The sequence below is a fragment of the Rattus norvegicus genome, chromosome 2, assembly GCF_021556685.1.
Source record: "Rattus norvegicus strain SHRSP/BbbUtx chromosome 2, alternate assembly SHRSP_T2T, whole genome shotgun sequence".
NCBI classification, from domain to species: Eukaryota; Metazoa; Chordata; class Mammalia; order Rodentia; family Muridae; genus Rattus; species Rattus norvegicus.
In genome coordinates, this window is record NC_141535.1 from 45271343 (window position 1) to 45293092 (window position 21750).

The following is a 21750-nucleotide window of genomic DNA, read 5'->3' on the forward strand; positions in this document are numbered from 1 at the left end:
GTTTTGCCAAACCCCAACATTGCGCTTGGAACCCTCCTCTCCCCATCAGACCTCAAGAATTACCCTGTCCTCTTTCCATAGCCACATCAAACGTATTTCTTAATCTTCTGGGAAGCCATACACTCGGCAGGCAGATCTCTGATCCTGCTTCAGCAAAAGCAGGGCGTGGTCCGAGTTCAATCAGGAGAATTCTCCACGGAGTTTGTCCAGAGTATTGGCTGACAGCCTATTCCTCCTGAGCTCCTGCAGTGGGTGAAAGGTTTGGTAGACAAACATTCTACCATTATTCGTGGGCGACAAGGACATTGATGTTACTGAGAAGGTCTTGACCCGCCCCAAGCAGATGAGCACTATCAGAAGGACACCTGTGACCATGTGTCTCTTCACACGGAACCCAGCCCCGACAAGGCCATCTCTGAGTTCAAGGTTTAGCAATAAACTAATTTATTATTAGCTTTAAAACATTTTATGACAAGAAGCTCGTGGAATTGTGTGAAGTAAATAAACCACATTTTACTATCCCCTGTAGTTCTGACATCAAGATTGACTGTCAATCAAATTAATCAGTTGTAGCCCAAATAGAAGAGAGACAGCAAAATGTCTACAGAGCTTTGTAAAACTTCAGACTGTCCTCATACCATATTCACGGGCAAAGACGGAGGAAGGACACAGGCCAAAACTCTGTGGCTTCTGTTGTCTTGAAAGAGGGGAGTTGTCTTTGTCTTAGAGGAGTGGCAGAGAATACTACTACCTTAGGTTCCTTACTTGTTATCTAGTTGATATGAGTCCTTGTTTCTTATTTAGACAAGGATAAGTTTGGTCACTGGGGAGATTTCTAATTTTAGGAGTGAGGTATGAGAAGCCATGGCTGTCACGTTTGCTATGCCGAGATCTCATTGCTTTGCAGCCTAACCTAACCCTCCATTGAGCAAGTTGATTAAACACCTTAATCTTTCTAAGCTCCAGGTTCCTCATCCATAAAGTTCTTAGGGACTTGAGAAGGTTAATAGAAGTTCCTTGTATATTGTTTAGTTCCAACCTTGTAGACCTTCCGGAAGCATTAGTCACACTTACTGCTGTAATTAAGTTATGTGAGTCCATCGCTTTAAATGATTGCAGATAGATGAATGGATGAGCCAAATTAGACTATCGATGACAAACCCTGAATATCCATCTCTGGCTTGGTATGTAACTGTAGTCACCTGTGTATGTCTGGGAGAGGGGAAGATATTGGACTTGGCATCATAACAGGTCACATGATAGGATATTAGATGGGACATAATTGACCATAGGTTCTAGGACTCACCTAAATGAAAAAGCCATTTGAGGCTATACAAGTCTATAGGGTTCACAATGGAAGGCAGGGTACCAGGCTTTGAGAATAGTGATAAAGTAGAGGATACAGGGTGGTTAAACTTTTGTGGATGGAGAGATAGATTTACAGTATTGGGAAGAGAACAACTGATTCAAACCTGCAGCAGTTTGAGGGTTGTTGGAAGAAAGTGGCTAAGGCTAGCAGATGGAAGTTATGGATAGGTATTTTTATCTGTCTTTGCAAATGGGTGGCAGAGACTTCTAGAAATGGGTAGTGGGATGTGCTGCCACTCAGGATTTCTAGAACTGTTTAGTTTGTCTGGGATGTTTTCCAGGAATGCTGAACAAAGGTCTCACCCAGGAGCACAGGGAAGAGACTTGTTTTACAGCCGCGTGGGTGGGGTTGATGGTCACAATAGGAAAATTTTCCTTGGAGACAAAGTCTCCAAGACAGAGTGGACATTAGGCAAGGTCCAGAGCTGGATACAGAACGGACCTTCAGTAACTATTAGTCACCGTTTATTATGATGATTATAAGCCTGAGGTTTCAAAAGTTTATGGACAAGTGGACTGACTGCTGAGTTACACTGACTGCATGGGAGACCAGAAATCTTGAAACATTTTCTGGGCTTTACACTGACTTGATGTGTAACTTCAGTTACTTCTATAAGTCTGGGAGTGGGGAGAGATGGGAAAAGTTTTGGGGACTGGGTATGGATAACACACACAGGGATAGGGAGACCAGGGCCAGTGCTGATAACTGGAAATAACTTTCTAGAGTGTAGTGCACTGTGAAAGGAGATCAATGAGAAGAGACCAGAGAGCTTTCTTTTATTTTTTATCTTGAAATAGGACCATATTCTGGGAACTGTGGGAAGGTATAGAAGGATGTTAAACAAGGGAGTAACATGGCCAGAGAATGGTGTGGAAAGATCACTCTCATTGACTCAAGGCCCACAGAGAGGAAGCAGGGAGCCAGTATTTGTTGATAACCTGCCGTGACCTGGAAACTCCACATGAATGATAGCATACCATACTGTCAGCCATTGATTGGGTGGATGCTTGCCTATATTTTATAAATGGACAAAGAACACCAGAGGCTAAGACTTTTTCAACATTCCCTAGTTATTAAGCAATGGATTAATACTAAAATACTACTGGGTCTGATCCCCAGGTCTGGGATTGTTTAAGCCCAATGAAAGCAAAACTTCGTATAGTTTAGAAATATGCAAAGTTGAATCTTCAGAATGATTAGTGGATGCTTAAGTCTTGTCCCTATCGCACTGAGGCATGCCAAGCCATAGACTTTCCTCTTGGGTGACCCACTGCTTTCAAGTCCTCCTCCCTAAAGCCATCAGGCCACGGACCACCTAACACTCTTTTCTAGAATTTGAGGTTGGTGCTTTTGTTTGGTTTCTGTCGGTGGTTTGTGCTTTTGAGTAGCTGGACACTTGGGTGTTGGCTTCCCACTATGCAGGTGGAGAAGCTGGGAGACAGCTGCAGAGACAGAGGGCTGTAGAGAGGAGTGAGAAGGGTGTTTTAGTCAGGGCTCTCTAGTTCTCTTAATCTGTCTGACGTTTCCCCTTCAGTGTAGAATAGCTAGAGTTAGTCTCTGTTGCTTGGGAAGAAGGTAGTGAGGGACTGAGGGAGATAGGCAGAGGGGAAACATGGGCAGAAAATGATGACTAGCAGGATTTGGGGGGCAGGGGGGGTCCCTTATGTTTTCTCAATATCCCAGTACTACCAAGTGTAAAAGTAAGGGCTTTTCTGAATAATGACACAGAGACCTTTATATTTATTAAAAGCTTCAGGCACTATACCTGGGTAGAAACTAGGCTATTCTAACCTGACAATGCTGACCTGGCCCCCTTCCCAGCCACATGACCCGTTACCTGCCATGTCCAAGTTGTCCTTACCGAGACTCTCAGCATCAGTTAACAGTAGCCTTTTTCTCATTTTGCTCAGCAGTGTGGCATCTGAATGAGGAGGTAGGTATGGGAACGTGGATTTAGTGAGGAGGAAGCTGCAAGTCTAGGATGGCTACTGACACGGTGGCCCATCTCTTCTTTCTCTCTCCATTTCTCTTAACTCTTATATGGACCAAGAAAAAAAATTACATCTGATAGAAGCCTCTCTTCCTTTGACCTAGAGCCATGTTGAGGACTGGTGACTTTGGGGTCTCTATTGAATGGAAGCTGATGAGTATTGGAAACAGAGATTGGATGATGATGCCTCTTCCTTGCCCCACACTTTTTCTCCATGACCATTCCCTTTGGAATGCCTAGGAGAGGCTTCACATCTTAGTGATATAGGGCCATGAAAGTGAGCCATGTACAGTCCTGGTAAATCCTGTGCTCGAGTCTTTTCCTTTCTTGTTCACACCTCTGTAGCATCTCTGTCTGGGTGTCACTCAGGTGATTTGCTTCTTGTTCCTAAAGATCTGAGCCTCGGGTGCTTTGCAACTTAGGCTCACTTCTCTTGGAGGAAAAAGAAACAATACGAACAATACAATACAAACTGAGCACCCTTGCGACTGAAGATGGATGGCCTTCCTTGTTAATCATGAATGATTCAGAACAATGACAAGTTAAGTCAGTATCTCAAGTTAAGTCAAGGTTTGCGATTGTATTACCAGAGAAACGGAATGGGATGCATGCAGAGACCTGTGGAAGCAGATGTACCACACCACCTGGCTCCAGAAATTCTGGAAACTACAGAGTTCTGTGGTCTACCACCCTTAAGCTGGGGAAGCAGGACAGCTGGTGGTGTAGTGTCAGTGCGAGCCAAAGCGAGCCAAAGGAAGGACAGAAGGAAGAAGACAACAGGCAGGACAGCACCAACAGAGGAAGTGAATTCTCTCCCTTTTTGCTCTGACTAGCCATCAAGGGCCGTATCTATCTATCTATCTATCTATCTATCTATCTATCTATCTATCTATCTATCTATCTATCTACACGGTATGCTTGCTAACGTACACAGAAGTGAGAGCATCTTTTCTAGTCCATCAAATCAAATGCTTGCCTTCTCTAGGCATAGTGAAAACAACCTCTCACCAACTCCCTGGAGATCCCTTAACCCAGTCAAGTTGACACACACAATGCAGTTCAAGCTTAGAATCAGGGAGAGTGTCCCGGTGAGGAGCATCAGTTCCTCACCTGTTAGCATGGTGAATGCGGGGTTTAAAAGGTAAGGGAGCAGTGCGTGAGGAAAAGCCTGCCCTGCTGAGGAGGTGAAAGGGCTGGGGAGCAGCAGGTTGTTGTGAACATGAAGTTTCTGTCCAGTCTGATCGAGTGGGATTAACTCCGCATCTGGGAATCTTACACTCTCCCGTTTCTCTCATTTCCCTAACGCCTTGCTTTTACCTCTTCACAGCCTCTCGGAAGCCTGAGGAATTTATTAATGAGGTCCAATTATGAGAAATGTCAGGGTTTTAATTAACTTTGGATGTATGGCTGACCGGTCCAGTTCAGCCCCCCCACCCCGAGAGAATGCACATTAAACAGGATTTGCTATGAATTACAGTCGATTTCCTTGCTGTTCTGCAATTTCAGTCCTATAAGCCCTTCCCCACCATCCATAGCACCCCCATCTCCCCTTCCTCCTCCTCTTCCTCCCCAACCCCTGATGTCACATAGCAGTGGATTTTAGCTGACCCCTGTGCCCCCACTTTGAAACAATATGATAAGCAGAAAGCTGCAGACTAGTAGCACTGGCCGGCTTCTGTCTCAGGCTTCTCCTTCACTTGTGGCTTTTGACTAGGTGCTATGGAGAGACTTTTCCTGGCCGTTCCCACTCTGCTCTCAGGGATAAATAGCCTGTTTGCTCTTCTGGGCTATTTTTGAAGACAGATTAGAGACTTGACAAAAACACTTGGAATAACTCTTTGAGCAGGTTTTCCAGACACCAGTGGAAAGAAACAAAGACTTGGGTAAGAGAATAAGAGAATAATACCGTTCTGTTTACCATTCCTGATGCTTCAAGCCTCACAAAACAAGCCGTGGGTCCTTTCCAACCACGGAAACTGCAAGTTTCCAGGGCGTGGTCTCCTGAGCCTCCCTTCGCCCTGAGAGTTAAAGCCTCCCATCAGCTGCTGTGGGAATGCCACACGTGGTACTCTTTTGGTCATTTCCTCTCCTGGGAGAAGTCGGGGCTCCACCCTGTGTGGTTTCACAAAATGATGCTAGGCTCCTGGGAGCCTGTGGCAGCGAATTGCTAACATCCTCCCAACTCCTGCAGGGGTGAAGAGCCTCTGCTCAGCTGATTAAACATTCTTCAAGGGAAGACTTTTAAAGGGACCATTGCATAGTGTGGCTAGGTTTTCCACATGTAAGCATTCTGTTTTTATAAGGCGGGAGGTGCTGTTTTTGCTTTGTATTTAAAGGAAACGAAGTTGGTTAGAAGACTGGCTTTCAGAGGTGGGAGGTTCAACACAGCTGCTAAATAGCGAATTTATTAAAACCTCAAAAAAAAAAAAACAAAGAAAAGAAAAAGAGTAAAAAATTATTTAGGCACAAAGGTAATAAACCTCTGAATGTCACCAATTCCTCCCGATTTTCCTGTGTTTTGCTATGTTCTACATTTCGGCCAGTGTGGTGTGGAAGCGATATAGAACCGCACACCATGGTTTATTTCTCCTTAGGGATGTTGCTGTCATGATCGACCTTTGATGTCAGCCACGGTGGAAGCTTTCCTGCTTTTGAAACTGACCAATGTTACAAACCAAGGCTTGATCTACTTATTAGTGGAGTCTAGATCTAGGAGAATGATGGAGAAGGTGTGGGAAAAATCTGAGTCTACAGATTTGTCTACAGTTGGACATGGCGTCTCAAGCCTGGAATGCTAAGGCTTGGGATGGTGAGGCAGGAGGATTGCAAATTCTAGATCAGCCTGGGCTGCATAGCAAAATCTCATCTAATTTTTTTTTGAGAAGTCTGGTGACAGGAGACTTTTAGGGGAGAGGGGGGGTTCAGAAAGGGGCTATCAGTGGGGTAAGTGAGGATAGTGGGGGGTTATGATCGAATTGTAATTACATGTCTGTGTGACAATAACAGTAAACACAGCATTCTGCGAAACTATCTTGTACTGCTTTAGTTTGTGTCTGCAGTTGGATCGCATCCAAAATGGAGAAAATATTTTCTGTTCTCGAAAACTCTTGACTTATGAAGGAAGTCGGTTGTGTCTCTAGCCTGTGCTGATTCACTTCCTTCTTACCTCAAGAGAATGAGTACCAATTGTCACACCAGAACTCTCCCTGGCGAGCTGCTGTTAGACATTTCCCAGTCCTCCACCGAAGGGAGCCACAGTCTTTGATGTCATGGGGGAATGCCTTATCTCTTTTTCTGGTTGTTTCTTTGTAATAGGCTTATGTTTTTAAATCCCGATATTCCAAGAGGCCATATGTATTAGGAACTTCAGGTCACACAGCCCACTTTCCCTTCACCAGATGGTCTGCAAGAAGGAGTTCTCTCCATTTAGTCCCAGCCGGAAGATGCCCTGAAGGACTCTGGTGTGACTTGCGGGACGTGGCTCAATGATAGCACAGAGTGGCAGCGTACACCAGCTCTGTGAGTCTAGTTAAGACCGTGTCCTAAAAGGGGAGAGTGGGTTCACACTGCTAAAAGAAAGAGGTGCTTCGGTAGATGAAGTGAAAGCCTTTTCGCCAAGTGTGTTTCACCATTTTATTGTTTGAGTTTCAGTGAACAAGAGATCATGTAGTCCATCTCATTGGGTTCTGGGAATGATTAAGTAAAACAAGGTGCATCTTTACCTCAGTTGGGGCCACGATGGCTGTCATAAAACACCATGACCAAAAGGCAACACCGTGACCAAAAGGCAACACCGTGACCAAAAGGCAACACCGTGACCAAAAGGCAACACCGTGACCAAAAGGCAACACCATGACCAAAAGGCAACACCATGACCAAAAGGCAACTTGAGGAGGAAAGGATTTATTTCAGTTACATTTCCATGGCCATCACTTGAGGGAAGCCAGAGCAGGAACTCAAACAATCCAGGAACTTGGAGGCAGGAGCCGGTGCAGAGGCCATGGAGGAAGGCCAGATACTGACTTGCTCAGCCTGCTTTTTTATAGAACCCAGGAGCTCCAGCACAGGGCTGCCACCACCTACGTTGGCCTGGGCCCTTTCGTATTAATTGATTATCAATCAACAATATCACCACAGATGTGCCCAAAAGATAATCTGGTGGGACATATTCTCTCTTCTAAAATGACTCTGGCTTGTGTCACATTTACATAAATCAGCCAGCACAATGTAGTATTTCACATACAGAAATTCTCATATCACAATATTGCTATTACAGTATTAAGTTCAGGTGACATTTCCTAGACCACAAGTTCTGATAGGGCAAGTGACTTCTAATGTTTACACCATGTTTAGCATCCAATGTAGTTTTTTTTCTTTTTTAAAAAAATACATAATGGGCAAAATTCCCATTTATGCATTAAAATGTCACTTAAGAGCTCCTAAAATCAATTATCCTCATTCCCTATTAACAGATCATGGAAATCCCATTCTTGGTCCCACACGTTATCGAGATGTTCTGAAGGGTTATACATATCCTTAACTAGCCATTGAGAATGTGTAGCGGAGAGACCCTGACGTCTTCCTGTCTATAGACAAAAGAACAATAGAAAGAGTCCCCTGTGATCTTTGATCTAGGACACGCTTGCAAACTTAGTCACTTGCCTGGGAGACTTGTCATTAGTTTATTTTTGAGGAGCTTGCTCTTTTACTACTTGTATTTTTTTTTGATCTGAATATTTTTATTTAAAATTTTTTTCTTTGTCAGTTTACATTCATTTGAAGTGTACAGATTTGGTGTTTTAAAATCACTGAGAATTTGACGAATCAATAGCTAAAGTATACCTGGGAATTCCTAAATGTTGGTTGGCTTTCTTTCTTTTTTTCCTCCATCTTTATTAACTTGGGTATTTCTTATTTACATTTCAATTGTTATTCCCTTTCCCGGTTTCCAGGCCAACATCCCCCTAACCCTTTCCCCTCCCCTTCTATATGAATGTTCCCCTCCCCATCTGCCCCCACCACCACCCTCCCCCCAACAATCGAGTTCACTTGGAGGTCAGTCTTGGCAGGACCAAGGGCTTCCCCTTCCACTGGTGCTCTTACTAGGCTATTCATTGCTAAATATGAGGTTGGAGCCCAGGGTCAGTCCATGTATAGTCTTGGGAGGGAATAGGGAGGCAAAGTTTAGAACAGAGGCAGAAGGAACACCCATTCAGAGCCTGCCCCACATGTGCTCCATACATATTATAGCCACCAAACTAGATAAGATGGATGAAGCAAAGAAGTGCAGGCTGACAGGGGCCGGACGTAGATCTCTCCTGAGAGACACAGCCAGAATACTGCAAATACTACTTGTATTTTTACTGACGAAAAAGAGCCGTCAGTGATTGGCCACTGATCTGTGTTTATGTTCAATGGGGGACTGGAAAAAGCCTCGGACTGTAGCTCTAGCCTTGGAAGCCAGACTGAACTGTTATCTCTAGTTAGCTCCACCCAGGTTTCTTTGGCTCTGGGTGAGGCAGCTTAGGCTCAGATCCCTGGGGTTTTGCTTTGTTTATTTTTGCTTTCAGCCTCCAAAAGCAAAAGCACCGCTCTCCCCCTCTACACTTACTTTGTATCTTCTCTCATCAAATTAGTGCAGAGTTCCTACGCCAGTTTTCCAAGGTCACTCTTTGTTAACGCCTCACTCTTGGGTTGCCACAGCCAGCTCTGATTAGTGTCACCAGCCTTTATCACTTACGCTGCTGGCCAGTGTGGTTCACTTGGGCTGTATGTTACACTGGCTATGGTTCTTGTTGCTGGAACCCAATGCCTGAGACAAACGACTTAAAAGGAGGAAGAATTGGCTCATGGTTTCAGAGGTGTCCATCCCTCACAGCTGGAAGGGTGTGGCGGAAAAGAGCAGTTCATGTCAACAGGAAACAAAGAATCCTGGGGAATCCTGTCTGGTCTGTCCCCTCTTCCTATTTGTCTTTTATTCCATGCAGGCCTCTGGTCAATGAGGTGGTGCTGCTCACCGATAGGTTGTCTTATTTAATCCTCTTTGGAAAGAACTTCACAGACCCATCCACAGGTAGATCTTATCAGTCTCCTAGAAGCCAAAGGTGATTCTGAGCTTCTGATCCTCCTGCCTCCACTTCCCAAATGCTGGTACACATCACCCTACTCTCTTTTTGTGGTGCTTGGCTTTCGACCTGGGTCGTTGTGCATACCAGGAAAGCATTTTACCACTGAACTGTATCCCCAGGCCTCAGGCAATTTTAAGTGCAGTGAAGTTGCCAGTAAAAAAATGAACTATCGGGGGGAGGGTTGGGAGGGGAACACCCATAAGGAAGGGGAGGGGGGAGGGGGATGTTTGCCCGGAAACCGGGAAAGGGAATAACACTCGAAATGTATATAAGAAATACTCAAGTTAATAAAAAAAAAAAATGAACTATCTGGTCTGTTTCTGCCCATGCCTGTGTTTCCCACCAAAACAAAAACAGCTCTTTGTAGGGGCAGAGTAGCCTGGTCCTGTAGAGTCCTGCTCACTCATTGAGGTATTCTTTCTCCGGGGTTCTACCTGCCTTCATCAGGAAACTCTGGGAAGGGCAGCTGTTCACAGAAGATACCAGTGCTTCTGTGGAGTGTCAGGTCTGTGGAGTGTCGAGTCTGTGGAGTGTTGGGTCTGTGGAGTCGGGTATGTGGAATGTCGGGTCTGTGGAGTGTTGGGTCTGTGGAGTGTTGGGTCTGTGGAGTGTCGGGTCTGTGGAGTATAGCTGGCAGCTGGCCCTACATCGATCACTTAGCCTGGAAGTACTGCAATGTCCCCTGAGTCTATCCCTCTGCCTTCATGCTTTCATTTGAACTGTTTAAAGAGCATCATAGAGCCAGACGTGGTGGTGCATACCATTAATGCCAGTGCTTGGGAAGCAGAGACAGGCGGATCTCTGAGTTCAAAGCCAGCCTGGTCTACAGAGCGAGTTCCAGGACAGCCAGGGCTCTATAAAGAAAAAACAAACAAACAAAACCCAAAAACCCCCAAACCAACCAGACAAGAATATCGTGGGAAAAGACTTAAAAATACAATCGTGCTTAGGAGCACATCCCGAAGTCTCACGCTGTAATTATCTCCATCTTGAGTCCCCATTAGCCAGTTTTCCAGGTGTGTGCAGACAAACCCTCACTGTATCTCGGATATCTGAAGGATGCCCTTCCTCTGATCAAGGAGTTCTACTTTTAGGCATTTTCCAGCTCATTTGATGCCTGTCACGTGTTGGGCAAGGGCTTTGCCACTAAGCCACACTTACATCCCATCCCTAATTACCTCCTGTTTAAGTTTGGACATGATAGTGAGTAGAACCCACAGCATGGCCTAACTTGAACATTGAAATGGAAACATTTCTGAGAGAGAGAGAAAAGAAATGGCGTTAACAGATTCCCCAGTTCTAATCCTTGCTAACCTTGCAAAAAAAAATGTTATCTCCTTTATTTTGCGTTTTCCTACTTCCAACCAAACTGAACTGTGGGGAAGCCAGGGCAATGACTGACTTTTTCACCCTTCATCTCCTGCTCGAGTACCATATAAGTGACCCTCTGAAAGCTCATGGTCTTGTGGCTTAACAGGCTCTAAGACCTCAGGCTTCTGACCCGCTGACAATGGGAGAAAATGAAATAAAACCGTTTCAGAATTTTGTATGAGAATAGCTCATGTCTGAGAGGTCATTTTGAAAACTCCAATAACATTCCCAACACCTGACACTTCCTACTTAGAAGTTCCCCAGGTCTATTCTCTGCCCTTATATCTTGATCACTAGAATGGCCTGAAGTGGCCACGGCTGTTAGACCAGTAAGTTCTGAGTAGATGTGATGCTGCTACTGTAGCTGCTAAATAAACCCTTATGTTTGAAGTTGTTCTTGGTTAGGGACTTAGCTCAGTGGTAGAGCGCTTGCCTAGCAAGCACAAGGCCCTGGGTTCGGTCCCCAGCTCCGAAAAAAAAAAGTTGATCTTAAGTTGGGAAAATGGGGTTGGGTGGGTGATTCCTTTCAATGGTATAGGTTCTGATTGACAAGTATCTTGACTGGATTTTTGGTAGCTATGGAGGAATTTAGTAAAATATACTTTCCCAAAGTATATTATTTTGTTTTTATAGTTGAAAGGGACGAAAGCAATTTCTTTAAAAAAAAATCAAGCAAATCCATAAAGAATAATGAATACATTGTGGCATAAACAAGCACATTCAATAGGCAAAAAATAACTATTTCTTTATGTTACAGGCGACTTATTTATTTTCATTTTGGTGTGTGAATGTGTGCTTACATGTGTGTATGTGCACTGCCTGTGTATCTGGGGCTCAGAAGAGGGCACCAGAGCTCCTGGAACTGGAGTCACAGAAAGTCGTGAGCTACCCTGTAGGTGCTGGAAACTTAAGAGTTGTCCTCTGCAAATGCAGCCAGTGTCCTTAAGCCGCCATTCTCCAGTCCTAATGTTTTCTTCATTATTTAACAAAATGATACTATCCAAACACTCCTTTGGTTATAAATGCAGAGTGTGAGGGCAGATGGAGAATCAACCCAACTGTATTTGTAAGAGAATTATAACTGTGTTTAATTTATTATTTTTATTATTTTAATGTTTTAAAACATACTCATGTAGCCCACACTGGCTTTGAGTTTTCTATATATATCCAAGAATGACCTTCAACTCCTGATTTTCCTGCCTCTACTTCCCAAGTGCCAGGCTTGCAGGCATGGACCACCATACCTGTCTCTTAAATCTTTTCTTTACTTGAGGTAATAGTGGACAATGCCTTCTGGAAAAGATCCAAGCTGGCTTGGGTAGTACAGACATCTTCCAAGATAAGGCAGCTCCAGCGATGTTTATTAGAGGCTTCCTGTGGGTGATATTCCCCTTATAAATCCTCAACTCGGTGTTAGCCAGACCCAGCATCACTTACGGTAATGAGGTTGACAATAGGAAGGATAATACAGTTGTGTCCCCTAAGCCAATAGTCCCAGCTAAGCATATGTAATATTTCACATTCTTAACCACAAACGAGCAAATGTGGGGAGGCTAGATAATTTACTAACAGCAGAGCCAGGATCTGCAGCCAAGTCTAACTTCCAAGGTCAAGCTTCCTTTCCATCTCTTTTCATCAAGGCTTCAAACAGAAGTTCCTTCATTGGTTTCTCTGGGCTGGGGTGGTGATGTGGGGGAGGGATACCACTCAGATACTATTCAGGAGGGAGAGAGATGGGCTCTGGCTTCAGCAGCTCTATGGGTGGGCATCCTAGTCCTGACTCACAGGAATTTAGAGACATCAATACTTTGAGCATCTCAGATGAAAGTATAAGGTGTAGCTATTAGAGCCCAGCATGCAATTTTATATAGAGGTGAGTGCTTACTAATTAAAAGATAGCTACTCATTTGTAGGTCTATTTTCTAGCTTAATCTCTCATTGGCACTCTCCTACAAGGACTAGAGAAGTGCCCACGGTTTATGACCAAGATTCGAAAGCTAAGTTTACCCATCACGTTTAGCCCCATTTGTTTATAATAGTAATAATAATAATAATAATAATAATAATAATAATAATAATAAAATAGTGACCGTAATAAAGCTTGGTGATACCTTGTCTTTGCTTGACTGGGTTCAGTGTCTCCGAAAAGTTAAACTTTTGACATCTTCCTTGGTATATTGGCCTCTGACTTACATAAGATTCTGAGAACATTTTAGCAATACAGGAACAGACAGGAGTTAATGAGGCATCGTCTCCATCCAGAGCATACCTGCTAGGGAGGAAAAGTGGAAAAAGCCAGTTACGTTGATCTGGAGCTTGGAAAGCCACACATCTTCTGAATGCTTTAATACTCCCAAATCGCCCTGAAGGCGGTTATTATAATGCACCTCCAGGTTCATGTTCTCTTTGTCAATTGTTGCCTTTTCAAGGACCCAGGCAGTGGCTTCGAAAGGAATGCAGTTCCCATATGGTGGGGGGTGGGGTGGGGTGGAGGGGGTTGGGGGGGAAGGGAGGGAGGGAGAGAAAGGGGGGGAAGACGTGTGAGCACATGGGTATGATGAGATTGGAGGAATCGAAACCCTTGTATAAAGATGTGATTGTTTAGGTCAGTGCCTTGCTCAGCCGCCATCAGGGACACTTCTGTCTGCAGTAGTGGGAAGCCACACAGAGATCCACAACGGGACGGTGTGCACAGAGTTAGAGATTCTGGTGCAGTCGTTCCTAAACTTTATTAAACTTCTCCCTTCAGGGCTCAGGGAGCTGTGCAGAAGAGGAGGCAGAAAGCTTGGAGGAGCCAGAGGTGTTGGAGACACCAGGACACAGGTCCCCCAGACACACCAGGATAGCTGCACATATGAATTCACAGAGTCTGTGGCAGCATGCCCAGGCCTGAACATGTTTGAGTTAGTCAGGGTCCCAGCAGTGAGAGGGGACGTGGACATAAGGCCCCACTCCTAACCAGAAAATGTTAGCTGTCTTCAGTTGAGTCTTACTGGGTATATTAACCACACATTAGAGTAGCCCAGGGCCCAGCAATAGATGGCCAAATGCAGTGTACTTTTTTGTAGACTCTCTGTGTCATGTCGCTTTTATGTTTTTTGGTTTTTTTTTTTCCTGTCAGCCTTTTGCTTGTACATAATGCTTTCTGATGCAGTGATGTTGGTGTGTGTTTCTTGTGCTTTTAATCTTTGTTTTAATGTTTTGCTTTATAGACAGGTGGGGAGGAGGCGAGGAGAGTGTGGTCAGAATATATTACATAAAAATTCTTTTTCAACAACGAAGAAAGACTGAGAATTTTTGATCCTTGCTTTTCCTTTGTGGCTATAAATAGATACCACGGGGCGAGATTAAATGTCGTGGTCCAGGTCACAGAGTAGATGGCAGCCGCTAAACAGGAGTGCTGACGGACTGTCCATGTCCTGAGGTCTGTTATTTTATTCTTGGGACAGCCTTGAAAATCCATCCCATTTGCGACGCTTGGCTTTCTTCTACCTGCTCTCCCCCTCCCCACCAAATCTCCCCGGGCTCTTACCTAACCCAGCTCATCTGTACTGTGCTAATTAAAATAATAACGGCTGCTGTAATAAATACCCTGACTGGACATGGCTTGGCCACTCTCCAGTTGTGAGTTTGTTTTGTGCTATTTGTTTGTGGCTGGTATAAAGTCTATAGCGGATATCTGGAGGGACAAGGCTTCATTTGTTCTGCCGCTCCTGTGTCTTCAATTTCTGGCTTCCCATGTTACCCCAGGGCGTCAGAGCGCCTTGTCATAAGGAAACAATATGGAAGAAGACGGCTGAGTTCAGGTGGACCATTGAGCGCCTACTCTGGAGGTGACCTCTGTCCTTCTGTTCGAGTTACCTTGCCTGGAACTCAGTCCCGTGGCCACGCCTCACTACACAGTGGCTGGCTGCATCTCCAGGAAAAAGAAATGGGCTTGTTGTCTGCCCAGACTCCCTGACTTGTTCCTCTCTCCGGCTTTGGTTTCTGCCACTCGTTTGCCTTTAGATGGTTGTTCAGGGATTCCTTGTCCAGCCCCTGCTTCTTTGAGGCTCCTGTTCCGGGCACATGTTCTGTGGGAGCCCCGGAACCCTGAGCCTTTTCCTGTCTGTTGAGTATCGCTTCTCTGGCACCTTGCTTCCCCGTCTCCTGACGGCTGTCACTACACTGCACTAGACAGAAGAACTCAGCCCTCTGTGTGCTCCATCACATCCCCAGTGTCCTGCTCTCTGCTTGCTTCTCCCTTTCAGCAGCACCTGAAGCAGCAGCTCTGGACCTGACCTCAGCACTCTGTGTACTTAATTCACCCTCAGTTTTGCTGTCCTTTCTGCCCCACTGAAACCCTTGCCCAAGCCCTGATCATCAACACCTCTAACTTTTCAATCCCCAATGATTCCAAACAGGCTTTGGGCTTAGGTTTCCCTTTTCTCTAAAGATGGCCCTCAAGCTTCTGCTCATGGTCTCAGAACTTCTCCATTTCTTTACTCTTAGCCACTCTCTAGATGACTCCTCATTCAGGGCCCTTTCCTACACTTAGTACGAAAGACAGGCGTTGTCGGCGGCGCCATTTCACCTATAAAGAAAAACATCTGCAGGGACTTTCAGGCCACAGAATATACACAGGACAGACTCACTGTAAGATAAACCGAAGCCCACAAGCTTTCAAGGTTCTTCTAGCGCTCCATTTCTCCCCCACTCTGTATTGCTTGTCCTACCGAGTCTGTTCCCACACTACTTCAGTCTCTCATCTCTGATGCTCTGTCTGCTCAGAATCATTGAGTCTCTACCTGCTAAGCTTGACGCCACCTTGAGTGGAACACCCCTTGAAGAAGTAAGAAGATACAGAATGGCTGAAACGTTGAAATAATGAACAGGGTTTGTTTTATTTTATTTTATTTTTTTTTAATTATCCTCCGTTTGGGTAGGGGGAGGGGGAGGTAGTACTTGGGAATCCAACCCAGGGCCAGTGCTAGGCAAGGGCTCTACCACTGTAACATATGGCCATTCACCCGTAGATTTGTGGACTGCTTTAAAAAAGTAATTAATTTTTTTATGATATGGAAGTAGAGATATCAAATAAATCAGGTAATAATCACCAGTGAAGCCTGCAGTACTTTTAGACCCAGTCGGTTAAAAAATTGTGCTTGGACTTGTGAACCAAATGAAGGATCAACAAAGGGAACTTCTGATAAGAAGACTTGACGTGATGTATGGGGCTGGAGGGATGGCTCAGTGGTTAAGAGCACTGACCGCTCTTCCAGAGGTCCTGAATTCAGTTCCCAGCAACTACACAGTGGCTCACAGCCATCTGTAATGGGATCTGATGCCCTCTTCTGGTGTGTCTGAAGACAGCGACAGTGTACTCAGATACATAAAATAAATCTTAAGAAAAAAAAAAAAGAAGTCTTGATGTGGCAGGAGAGATGAGATCAGGATTCAACCAGTGATGATGAAGTGGGGGTGTGGGGGACAGGTAGCACAAAGGCTACCTGTCACTTCCGATGACTGCTAGTAAGAACAAACCAAGTTGGAGAGGCTGAAGGTGGAGTTTGATTATCATGACTAATTGACAATTAATGTAAGCTGTGTCGTGGAGCACCGTACACGTGGTCCCTGCCTCTGGAGAGTTTACTGCCCAGCAGAGAGAGAGAAAGCCACTAGGCTCATGGCTATACAAATAGCTCTTTGACAGGAACAATGAATACTGGGAAGGAAAAGTATGAAGTGTGTGAGATTGTGTAACGGGGAGATGGCGAAAGGGTCTGCGGCAGAGGGGCAGGATGTGGGACAAATGCCACATCCCTCATCTGGAGAGCCCGGCACCAAAAGGATATGCCCCCAGCAGATTCTAGAGTGTTTACATATGCATAATGAGACCTCGGTCAAAGGGGCCTAAACCTAAGCAAAAAGTGTGTGTGTGTGTGTGTGTGTGTGTGTGTGTGTGTGTGTGTGTGTGTGTATGGAGAAGTAGAAGGTAATTTTACATAATAGTTTCAGTGTGTCTGACTTTTGACTGCAACCAGTCAATGGAAGTCAAATGTGGAATTACCCACTTGCAGCTCATTGTTAGCACTCTAAAGACTTCCGATGTGAAGCATTTTGGGTTTCAGGTTTCTAATTGGGGATGCTCACCTCTGCTGGGAGATGATGTGAAGAAAGAAGAAAACATGGAGGCATACAGAACAGCAGTGCAGGAAGAGAAGACAGCAAAGATGGACCAGTTGTGTGCTGGGAGCATCTCTTTGGATGTCAGAGGTCTGAACTTGACTTGTTAGGCCATAAGGAAAGACAAAGGTCAAGGTTGTCTCAAGGGACCCTGGTGACAAAGGCCAAAGCAAAACCACATGAGAAAGAATTACAGGGCTTTTGTTTTTGTACAGAAAACCATGTCAACCACTGTGGACGGCCGGATGCGATATGGTGAGCCAGGGAGCGGCTGGGCTCATGGTACCCAGCCATGTAAGCTGTCCATGTGCTGTATGACTCAATGTCTCGCTCTGTTTGCTTGTCTCATATCTCACAAGGCAAGAGGTAACGGGGCAGGCAACACAGGGGGCGGGGCTTTCACATCCTATAGAGCCTGTAGGTTAAAGCTGGGTGCTCTCCAGCAAGGTCCAGTCAGTGCGAAGAGTAAAGGAATAAGGTACTCAGCGTGGACAGGGCAGCCGACTGGCCATCCCATAGGTCCTAGGGTTGTCTCTTTCCTCATCGCCCTCACCGGCATTGGTTCAGCCAGGGTGAACTTGGTTGGGTTTTGGCACAGCTCACCCAGAAGTTTAGAAGTGAGGCTCCCTACAGCATGAAGGAGGCTTGCCTCACCAGAGCCAGTCTCCAGGCCTCCCTGGAGGTTCTTTTTGAACGTCTTTAGTAAGCTTCCACGTGGTACACAGACCCTGTTAGCCTCTTAGCACATTTCTTACAAATCAAACCCACTGGTGGGCAGAGCAGGAAGATGTCTGGCTGCCATCCAGACAGTAAACAATAGAGGCAATTATTACACAGCCATTAATCTTGTCAATTACACATTAACCCAGGCGGTGGGTGTAAAGGGGAGTACAATCTTCATATGTGTGTGTGTGTGTGTGTGTGTGTGTGTGTGTGTGTGTGTGTGTGTGTGTGCGCGTGTGTGTATTTACTTTTATTCATCATGAAAGAGAAAAATTTAAAAAGGACTGTATTTCTCTACTCTCCCCAGCTTCTCCATTTGTGGAGACAATCGTACCACTCTGAAAATTCCTCTAGCAAGTAGGTTGATTGTATCTTTCAATGTTTTCTTCCTGATGGCTGATAACGCAATCCTGCTGAGCATTCAGGAAACTGATTGTGTTGCTTTCTGTAAATCCACTACAGTTCCTCTTTCACTTTGAATGCTTCGGCCACGTGGTCTATATTAATATAAATACTAGCCTGACTGGATGATACAATGATTCGTAGCTCGAAGCAGGGCTTGGAATTCTTTTCTCCCGCGTCTGTTTATAAAGGACCTTCTTTCTGTTCATCTTTGAGCAGGTGTTACCAAAAGACATCCTCGCCCATTTGAAAACCTACGGCACTTGGCTTTGTAGTCTAAGGAAATGAAAATATTAATAATAGGGTGCACAGTCTAAAAACAGCTACATGCGTCCTTATTGGGGGTGGTGGTGAGGAGGCAGTTTCTCTTCAGACTCTTTCTCTAAACACTCACACCCCTTCAGTACTCTTGACCCTCTCATCCTCCTTCTCAAAAGCAGCTCTAAGAAATGACCCACATCAAGCCATTTATTTCTTCAAGGACAGTAATGAGCCTAAAGAAAACCTGTTCTGACCCCGTTTCTGTTGCCAACCTTATCTTTAACGATGGAATGAGAGGAATTTCAGGTATTGGATAATAAACCAAAGTTGAAGTTTTTAAGTTCTGTTCACACGGTGCTCAGACAAATGACTTTCTATTGGCAGGAAGGGCAATTTTCAGTGGGCACGAGTCACGATTTGAGTGGCTGCTTTCAGCTCTCTCTCCTCTTTGTGGAAGCAACGGCAGAGGGCAGGGAATGAGGGCGGGATGACAGGGTGAGTAGAAGAGAATGCCTAAAACATTACCAAGACATTTGAGACCTATTTAAGTAGAGCCCTAATGCCTGGCACGTCAGAAGACCCAGGGATGTGGAAGGATAGAAGTATCTGTTCATAGCGAACATCATTTCTTCCTTGAGATGCCAAGAGAGCACCTGAGGAGAGTCCCCCATTTTCTAGGGCATGGGGGCATCTTAGAATGAAGTCCTGCTTGACTAACTGTCAGATTTGGTTCACCAACGTAGAGATGTACAAGGTGTTCATTAGACTCACCTTGATCCAATCTCTAGATCTAATAAATGTTAACGACATTTATTCTGGATCTTGGGTTTGGTAGCATGAGAGGGCTGACTCATCACTGAGGTCCCCTGAAGCTCTAAATTCCAGTGCTTTTTGAAATCTATGAAACTAGATTAAGTGGTGAAATTTGATATAGTGTTATTCGAACTGAAATGCTTAGGCTTAGGACACTGTCAAAAAGTAAGAGGCCAGAGCGCAAGGGATAGCAGTCATTTCTCATGGCTTGCTTCCTCTTAAACTGGAGCAACTACAGAGTCAGAGGAAGACGTAGAAACTGCCGGTGGCAAATCGATACCAACAGTATTGTCAGCACACAGATCAGGAATACGTGGTTAGAAGGGTGGGGGAGGACAGAGAGATTCTGGGAATACTGCAGGAGTGTCAGTGTCTTCTAATGGTGGTGAGTTGATCTGAGAAGACGTGGGTTGTCCTTTGATTAGATGATTAAACATTTAAGCCACGGGAGAGTTACTCAAAAAATGAAACTGCAACTCAGCAGCTCTGGGGTGATCAGAGTATTTATTTCGCAGGCAGCTGGTTTCAGAACCTCAGGGAGAAGCTGTTCCATAAGCACCAGGTCTCATAAATCAATGAAGGACAATAGGGAAATTTAGAAAGGACGATTCTAGAGTTCACTGGGGTTTCTTTCAGGCAGAGCATTTCTATCTTCAATAACATCGTAGATACTTCCTAAAGAATCCCATTTGGTAGAGGAGTAGCCTTCATCCTAATAGGCTAGTTATCTATAATTCATTGATAATTGACAAAAATCTCTTGCATCCTTAATACTTTGCCAGGAGATAGAGACAGAAGGAAGACAAGAGACACTCACAATCTTAAAAGAATTTGGAGCTTAGCGGGAAGCACACTAAGGCATTTGCAGTAGGTAGCACATGTGGAAATCTTTTAACCTTGTAGCTAAAGCTTGGACCACCAGTCATTTCAGGAATTCGAGTCACTAGAGACTGAGTGGATCAGTTGGACCACAATGACTCCAAGTGTTTGTGTCTTTGGGCTCCTTGATAACTGCTATAGTTTGGGTCTTAAATGTCCTCCAAAGATCCCATGTTAAAGGCATGGTTTCCAGGTTGGCATTGCTGGGATTAGCAGGAACTTTAAGAGCTGAAGTTGGGTGGGAAGTCTTTGGAGTGCTTCCTTGAAGACAATGATGAGACCTCCGCTGATTTTTTTTTTATTCCCTTTTTCTTCCTGGGTATGAAGTTGGTGATTTTTACCCTGCCATGTATTCTTGTCCATGGGCCATTTCATCACAGACCCCCAATGATGGTGCCAACTGGACAGGGACTTTATACATTGATTACCTTGGCCATTTAAACATCTTGTTACATTTATTTATTTATTGTGTGTAGAACACATGAGTGCCAAAGTGCATGTGTGCAGGTTGGAGATAACCAGAGGGGGGTCTGTTTTCTCCTATCATGTGGGTCCCAGGAATCAAATATGGCATTAGGCTTAGTAGCAATTACTTGTCCCCAGTGGGCCATCTCATCAGCCCATCATGGGTGCTTTTAATACCAACATGAAGTGGCATTACTCCATGCTTAAACATTCCTGTAATTTCTAGTTAGGAAGTTGATGGTTACTTTTTCTTCATTAATAAATATTAATATTTAGTGGTGAAATGATTCTATGTAAGAGTTTGAGAATTTCTTCAACTTTTTAAAAGAAAGATCTATTTTTATTACTTTTATTTGTGTGTGTGTGTGTGTGTGTGTGTGTGTGTATGTGTGTGTGTGTGTTTTGATGTATATATTTAGTGTGCACGTTTGTGGACCTTCTGGAACTGAACTTACAGGCAATTAACGGGTGCTGGGAATTGAATTCCAGAACATCAGCAACTGCCTTTAACTACTGAGCTGTCCTCCAATATCTAAAATGGACAAAGAAACAGGCCTTCTGTGGTAGATCAGTGACGAAATCTTTTTCATTTGCTGTTTCTTAAAAATCTGTTCTGTAAAAGACCTTACACAGTTTCCTGGCTTCTTTTTCTCTCACCATCCTCTGGGGATGGTGAATGACGTATTGTGTTTGATCCTCAGAAATAGTGGAAAGATGGGATTTTAGTAGTTTTGTTTGTTTGTTTGTTTGTTTTGTTTTCTTTGCCAAAGCTGATTTAGGAGCTGGATTGCTGATAGGTACTTATAGACCCTCTCATTCTGTCCTAGCCGGTGGAAAGGACGTGTGCCTTTTATAGATGTGAACAGCACGGAGTAAACTCATTAGATTGGAAATCCGCTCCCCTTGCTTTTTGCCTATCAACCTCAGGAGGTTAAAATGCCTTGTAGATTACTCCTCCTGCTCCCTGCTAGCCTTGAAAAGTGTCAACAGCTTAGCAATGTGTTATTTTTAAATAACAACTTAATCGTATTTGTTCTTAGAACTCTTGAGTTGATTCTACATAATTTTTTTTTATGTCAACCACAGAAACACCACATGATCATATTAGTAAATGTGGGGCAACTTAATAAAATGCTCTGTTCTTAATGTAAACTCTTCAGGAAAGACTGGAGGGAAATGCTTAG